This window comes from Callorhinus ursinus, unplaced genomic scaffold (assembly GCF_003265705.2).
Source record: "Callorhinus ursinus isolate GAN/ISIS: 27379988/994484 unplaced genomic scaffold, GSC_fseal_2.0 scaffold9, whole genome shotgun sequence".
Classification (NCBI taxonomy): Eukaryota; Metazoa; Chordata; class Mammalia; order Carnivora; family Otariidae; genus Callorhinus; species Callorhinus ursinus.
In genome coordinates this window covers 16,228,517-16,236,387 of record NW_027397071.1, presented here as the reverse complement: position 1 = coordinate 16,236,387, position 7,871 = coordinate 16,228,517, and the positions used below count along the sequence as shown (strand labels likewise).

Below are 7,871 nucleotides of genomic sequence, written 5' to 3'. Positions count from 1 at the left end.
ATGCTTTCTGTAATGGAAGGTAGAAGTCAAGAATTCCTTAAAGTAGCCCATCCTGTGTTTAACTACTCATGACCTTGTCCTGTCAGGACCCCCCCAGGCAGCCTGAGGCAATCTACCTAGGATGAAATCATATACAGGGAGGATTTGCAGAAATGCTTTTGAAATTAGGAAGCTTCTGTCCTTGACCTAGGAACCATGTTGTATTAGTTTCAACTACTGTGAAAATAAAGACCTAACAATTGACATAAAAAGTTCAGTTTTTAAACATTTAGTCAGCCTGAGTTCCCAGTGAAATCAGAACCTGGTTTGAATGAAAGAAGGCTTCTGAGTTTGAAACAGTCACTATACATATCACGTTCAGTCAGCCACACAAAGCTCCTCTCAGTCTGTAATTTAATGCCTAAAATCTTGCAAAAACTGCACAACAAACTCAGATTTTAAAAGTTTAATTATGTGACTTTTTCTTCCCGCATCACCTCCATTGCACTAATTTGCCTAAATGGTATTAAGCACTCAAAGACATTTGACCCAAGTCATGGGTAATTAGTTCAACAGCTATCTATAGTAAGCTGAGGAATTTTTCATGCATGCAGTGGTTTGTAAATTTTTTTGTGTGGAAATAATGCAAACATTTATTTTCTATATCAGACAAGAACACAGCTAAGTAATCCAATTCTACTGCAGCATTATAAAAATTATCCCTTCACCACAGTGTAAGATTTAAATGCATCTGCACAAGTGTGCACACTATATAAAAGCAGTAAGGTTGCTGCTGCCCTGCCAAGCACTTCCGGTCCCTACCCAGGTCATACTGCAATACTGGTGGTCCCAATGGTTTTATCCAAATAAATTGTGTTTAAAAAATAAAGCTTTTAAAAAGACAAGTCAAAATGCCTCAGAAACCATATTTCCAACTAAGACTTCATCTATTTAAATGTTGTATCTACCTCCCACTAATAAACCTTTCACTGAAACTGAGCAATAAATCTTCCACACTGAAGTATCTTCCTTGCCCAATTAATCCAAAGGAAAAAAACTGAAATGATTAGTAAAGAAAAATGTAGGGACTAACACACCCTTTTAATATGTTTTTAAATATTTTTAAGGTTTAAAAAGTGTTTAAAGTTTGTAATTCCTAGTAGGAAAACATTATCCGAATGAATACCCTAATGGCAAACCACTATAGAATGTTTCAGTTGCATGTGGGGCAGAGGGGTAGGGATTCTCTTCACAGCACCCCAGCTTTCTTCATGAGAAGGTCAGAGGTACACTGGTTTGTATTATTGCGACATCCATTAGGTGATCGTTGCTTTTCCTTCAGCAAGGGCTTTATTTGTCAGAAGGGCATTATGCTTGACCTCCAAATTTGGCTGACAATTTACTGATGAGATTCATAACCTTTGCATTGCTCTGATATTTTGACATATCCGCTGGGTTCTGGGCCACATCCTGGAAGGCCACCATAACTTCTAGATCCTGCATGGCTGCGAGAACCTCTGGATCACTAAGAATTTCATTGAGCCCAGGCATTCCTGCCATTCCAGGCATCCCCCCTGCCATTCCAGGCATTCCTCCAGGAAAATTACCAGGCATTCCCCCAGGAAAGCCACCCGGGAAAGAGCCATACTGAGCTCCTGATTGTTGTCTGGCTTCTTCCTCCCTCTGGGCTCTCTCATGTTCTTCCCGAGCCTTCTTAACCCTTTCTATTCTTTCTTTGATCTCTCGCTCTTCACGTTTTCGCTCATACTTTCTCTGATGTTCAGCAAGTTTCTGGGCCCTCGGTTGAACTTCTTTCAGCACTGCACTAGCATCTTCATCGTAATCCAGTTTACAAGCAAAGGCAAGATCATGTGCTGCTTTTTCCCAATGGCCGAGAAGTCTGTGTGCTTTCCCTCGCCACTTAAAAGGCTGAACTGAATCAGGATTTATTTCAATAGCTCTGTCACAGTCTCGAATGGCAGCATTTGGCTTCTGTAATTTGATGAAGACACTGGCTCTCTTGGCATAGAGAATGGCCAAGCGAGGATTCAGTTTGATGGCATCTGTGAACAAGTCAATGGCTTTCTGTAGTTCGCCATCATTTAGGGCATCAATGGCAGCCACTTTTTTATCATTTGCCTGATCCATCATTTCCTCGGTTATCTCTACATTTTCATCTCCCATTTCTTGAGGGGCATCAGTATCTGGTTCAATCACACCTTCATTGTCAGTTTCTAGATCACTTTCCTCACTTGATGGATGGTTCGTCTGTCTTTATGTTTTCCTCCGCCTTCTTACTATCTGTTTTCTCTTCCTTGATATTGTCTTCTGATTTAGTTTTATGAGTGGCAGGTGGTATTTTACCCCCCATGCTCTCCACCCACTCCCGCAGGAAGCGCATTTCCTCGGTGTGCAGAATGCTCGGATCCTGCTTACACATTTTCACGAAGGCCCGAAGCTCGCTCACTTTGCGGGGGTCCATGGTCCAGAGGCGGTGGTGGGCGGCAGGCGGCAGGCGCGGCTGAGGTTGCGGCCCGATTCCAGGTCCGTGTACTAGCCCAGCGTGATCGTGTAGAAGGGGCGTGGTTTGTAAATTTAAGCAATCTTTAACTGAATGGTTATTTCAATTCCTCAAGTGATTAGTGAAATAAAGGCTGTCCCAATGTTGCACATTCAAAACGTAACACTCTAGAGGCATAGTAATAATGCAGGCTTATACAGTGAATTCAAATCGGTGTTTTACCCTGGAGAATGACTTCTCTAAGGACACAGTTTGCAACACCAGGGTTGCGGAATATTTTGATTTCTGGAATCAAGACGCTAATCCCAGGTGATTCCTCTTCTGAACTTGTATTGTCTTTGTCTTGCAACAGCTTTATTTCATAGAAGTAAACTTCCCTGGTATGAAGAGTTTTGTGTGTAATTTTGATTGGTAAGCAAGCCCTTTTTTTTCTTTTTAAATAAGATTTTCCTGAGCTGTTGAGGAATCCTTAAGAATTAATCCTTAAGAATTCTGAAACAAATATCCAATTTAACATGGGGGAGACCAGGTGGGCACTGATTGTAGCCTATCTACTGGTGGACTTTGTTACAAGTATCCTTTTCTCTCCTAACTCCTTCTCTTTTGAATTATTTCAGTCAGCTTATGAGCACACTCTTTCATGTTCTATCTTAAAAAACAAAAATTTAGTAGACAAAATAGTGTCCTTAACTCCATATCATCTTTGGTTGGGCACCCATATATCAGCTCCTTTTTATAGCAGAGTTCTTCAAAACTGTTATGTTTCTATGCATGCTATTTTCTTCTCAACCCTTTCAACATGCATAGTAACTTAATTGCACTGTGGGCTCTAATTAATAGCTTCCCTGTATCCATGCCCTTTGGTCTCTAATTTCCTAGTCTTCACCTACTCTGATTCTGGGATAGACTTGGACTTGTTTTGCCAATAGGATATGGGGGAGGCAATGGAGTGCCAATTTTCAGCCAACTTTTCAGGATACCTTGTGCCTTTCTGCCCTTTTTCCTGGAATCCTGCCACCATTCTAGAAACAAGCCAGGACTGTCCTTTGGAGGCTGAGAGAAGATGAGTCATTATTCCAGTTGAAGCTATTCTAGAGCAACTAACCCCTAGGATACCCACTGGTTAATTATGGTTACATGAGCTAACCCAGCTGAGATCAGCTGAGACTGGTTCAGATTAACAGAGCCATCCAGTCGATCCATAAACTTGTGAGAAATAATAGTTGTTCTTTTTAAGCCATTGAGTTTTGTGGTGGTTGTTACATAGCAATAGCTAGCTAACATATTCTACTAAATTGAGCTTTCATTGCCACCAAACTTCTGAAATGTTATCAGGGTCACTAGGGCCTTGTAATTCACCACATCACAGAGTTAATTATCTGTCCTCATCTTTCTTGACCTCACAGCAACCATTAAAAAAATGCCCCTTTTTGAAATAATTCTCTAGGCCTTAATGATACCATATTTACTTGGTTTCTTGCTCCCTCACTGATGTTCTTTCTCAATTTCCCATTTCTCTTTCTCCTCTGCAGATCTTTAAATGTTAGGGACCACAGGAGTCTCTGTGTGTTCCCTTTTCCTTTTTCTATGTTTTCCCTGGAGATTCAAATACTATCTATATAATGATAACTCCCAAATATCAATCCCCTTTTCTATATCTTTCCTCTGAATTCTAGAATTGTGTATCTAGAAGCTTATTTAGTATCTTCACTCAGATATGCAATAGGCATTACAAATTTAACATGGTAAAAGATAACTCTATCTTTCCCTCTTCCAATTTTTTCAGTTTCTTTCTGCATTTTTATCTTTATCATCTCCCAAGCCAAAATCCAATTTACAGGTATGCTGCTCGCTCTACTTCCAAAACACGTCATGAATGTGATCATATGTCACTAGCTCCTGCAACTCTAGTCTGACCCACTACCATGTCTTATTTGCCCAACTATACTTGTCTCTTAAATGAGTCTTTCCTCTTATGGTCAATTTTCTTCATAGTAACTAGAACAGTTTTTTTTTTTTAAGCTTAAATCTAATCATGTCATTGCCTTGCTTATACCTCCCAATGGTTTTCTATGTCAATTCAAAGAAAGTCCAAACTTCTTACCTAATTTTCCAAGACCTTCTGTCTTCCCTGGCCTCATCACTGGCCACTCTCATTCTTTTTCACTGTTCTCCAGCCACTTGGTTTTCCTTTTGTTCCTCAAGTACTCCAAGATCACCTCTGTCGCTGAGGCTTTGTACTTAGTGTTCCCACTGCCTGAAATTTTCTTTACTAGATCTTTCATAGTTGGTACTTTTTCATCATTCTAGTCTTAGAAAAAAAAAGTCATATTTTCAGAGAAGGCTTTTGGGGCCACTCAACCTTAAATAGCTTTCTTTTACACCCCCCAATTCATTCCCTAACCCACCACCCTGTTTTATTTATCTTTTTTATGGCATTTATCTAACTTCGAATTCTTATCTAAATTTAGTCTATTTATTCATGTCTTATGTAGCTATTGTTGATCTTTTTCCATTGGAAGATAGCCTTTCTGAAACTAGACTATTGCTTGTCTTGTGAACTGCTGTTATCCTTTTGACCAGAACAGTATTTGGCTCTGAGTGGGTGTTCAATAAGGATATAGTGAAAGAATGAATGCATTTGAAATGGAGCACTACTGATGCATATGTCAAAATATTGGATCTTGATCTTATTTCAAAAATATAATGACAAGAACCAATATAGTTCTAAATCCTTACATTCTTTAAATATGTGAAAATAAGGTATTGCAATGGATTAAACTTGAGAAATCTCCCTATTAATGGCATTGATCTAGTCATTGACATAACTTTTGTGTTAGCCAGCAGAAGGCTACTGATGTGAAGACCCATGTGTCCATTGCCCTGGCAGCTGGCCTTTCTTTAAATTGATTTTCCAAATGCCATGCTCCGAGTTAGACTGATTTGCAACATAGAAAGTTTAATTGTGTCTATGAATGGGCTACACTCTCAGGTTTGCCTATCTACGATGTACCAAGGAAATGCCAAATACAATCAATGGTTTTATTTAGGAATGAAAATATGTTTTCAAATGAGAAAAGTTCCATTCATAGAATATTAAAGATGTATCCTTTAAGATTTAGCTTAAGCATTATCTTCCCTGGCAAGAATTCCTTGGTCTTCTAGAAAATGCCAGTCACATCTTCTTAGGCACCTAGTGCCTGAGTGCACTGACCACACGGAAATTTTAATGGATGATTTACAAGCCTGCTTTTTCCTCCACTAAACCTTGAGATCCTTCAAACAGATCCTATGCCTCCTTCATCTTTCTTCTTTTTGAATGCGGATCCTGATTTTGGCATCTTTTGTCAGTTTGTAAAACTGAACAAGCTCAAGCAACTATCTATTGTATTGAGTTGAATTACTATTTAATTGTTTCATGTGATATCTAAGTTTACTTTTGGAATATAAAACATGGGATGGTAGAAACCATGTATCATAGTTCTTTTGTATTCCTCTTAGAGCATACTACATTACTCTGCATATGTTCTCTTCACTGGATGTGGCTTCCATCCAGACTCTTAACTACCACTGCCAGGATTAGGGGAATTGGTTGTTAACTTCCACTTAGGGTTCTTCATTAAATCTCTGTCTAGTCTCCTTTCCTGGTGACCTAACTGGATAATATGAAAACTTCAAAACTTTCAAGAGCCAGGATAGTTTATAGTTGTATGACTTTGGGCTTTTTATTTCTTCTCTGTGTGCTCCAGTTTTTATTCACAGAATTGTTATGAGGATCACATGAATAAGGGTATAAAAAATATATGAAATGTTCTAAATGTCTGGTTCATATTAGATTATAAGGAGTTGTTAATTATTATTATTATTATTCTGCTTTTCTAAGGCCTACATCAGAGCTCAGTCTAAGCAGTTATATCTTTTACCTCCTATTTTTCATTTTGCTTAGATCACCGGATCTGGGCCTCAAAAGTCAGATTGAGCCTACAGATCAAACTGGGGAGAGTGTTTTCCTTAATCTGTATCAGGTTCATGAAAAGATTTCTTTACTCTTCCCACTGATAATGTTACATTCAATCCTGAGAAAGGGGTAAGTGGTACATTTCAAGGTGAAAACTTTGTGTGTCCTTTTTTCTATTCTGATTTTATGCATCACAGTACAAGCTGGTGTGGGAGGGAGCTAGCTATAGTGAGGTTGAAGCAGCATGTAGTCAATACATAGAAATACTTGCTGAGGGAAATACATTTTCTTTGTGTTGATGTTTTCCTTTATAGAAAGAAGTGCAGGGGAATGAGCTGGCTCTTTCACAAATAAGTCAGTAGAAAAAAGGTACAACTTATGAAGAAAGCAAGTAATGGATTGGGAACTATGGGTGTGTATCTCCAAAATACGAATGAGATAAACTAACTGCTATAAAAACCAAAGAAGTCAGTTCTTACCACACAAGACTAGACTAGGAAAGGTAACAGGGATCACAGGAAATCTGAAACTGTTTAACAAAATCTACCCAGACTTTAGGGGGCACAAGATAATCTTTTTAGTGTACTCCACTTTACAGTCTGAGTCTATAACTTTATGATTATTTTAGTCCCTGGTAAGGAAGTAGGGAGTACAACTCCTTCTTCTTTGATTTTATTGTTTTATCAGAAAACTTCTGTAGATCAGAGTTTACAATCCATTGATTATTCAGTTCTTGCTAGAGTGAAGCAATAGATTCAATGTATTTAACTCAATCATGGAAAAAATAATATATAATAGTTTTCCTCAGGAAGATGATAATTATGGTGTTAGAAGCCATAAAAAGCACAAAAGTGAACTACAGCTTTTCCCCTATCTTTCTGTTAAATATTTCCCTTTCTGTTATATATTAAATCTCTGTATTCGATGAATAAGTGATCAGGCTTACATAGTGAAATTATTACAATATAAACCATGTGACAAAGGCTACATTTCAATGGAAATTCTCCAAATTTCATTGAACATGGTGTCAGTTACAGTTGACTCCCACTTCTTCATGACACCATATTACTATTAATAATCATGGCTATGGGGCACCTGGGTGGCTCAGTCAGTTAAGTGACCGACTCTTGGTTTCAGCTCAGGTCATGATGTCCAGGTCATAAGATCGAACCCTGCCTCAGGCTCCATGCTTAGCATGGAGTCTGGTTGGAACTCTCTCTTGCTCCTTCTGCCCCTCCCCCCTGTTCTCTCCCTCTCTCTCTCTCAAATAAATAAATAAATCTTAAAAATATTATGGCTATTTATGCACCTATAAAGACATACTCATATTTGGCTGATGGGCAAGTCAGTCTCTAACTTGCAAATTAAGTTCTCCAAAGTGACAGTGTTTTCAGAACTCCCACTCTGCTCACT

The 7,871-nt window shown here is 38.6% G+C and overlaps 1 pseudogene; it reads right to left on the bottom strand.

The window, feature by feature from the left end:
* Window positions 1-618: 618 nt before the first annotated feature.
* LOC112824444 (hsc70-interacting protein pseudogene) lies at window positions 619-2,553 on the bottom strand (annotated as a pseudogene).
* Window positions 2,554-7,871: the final 5,318 nt, after the last annotated feature.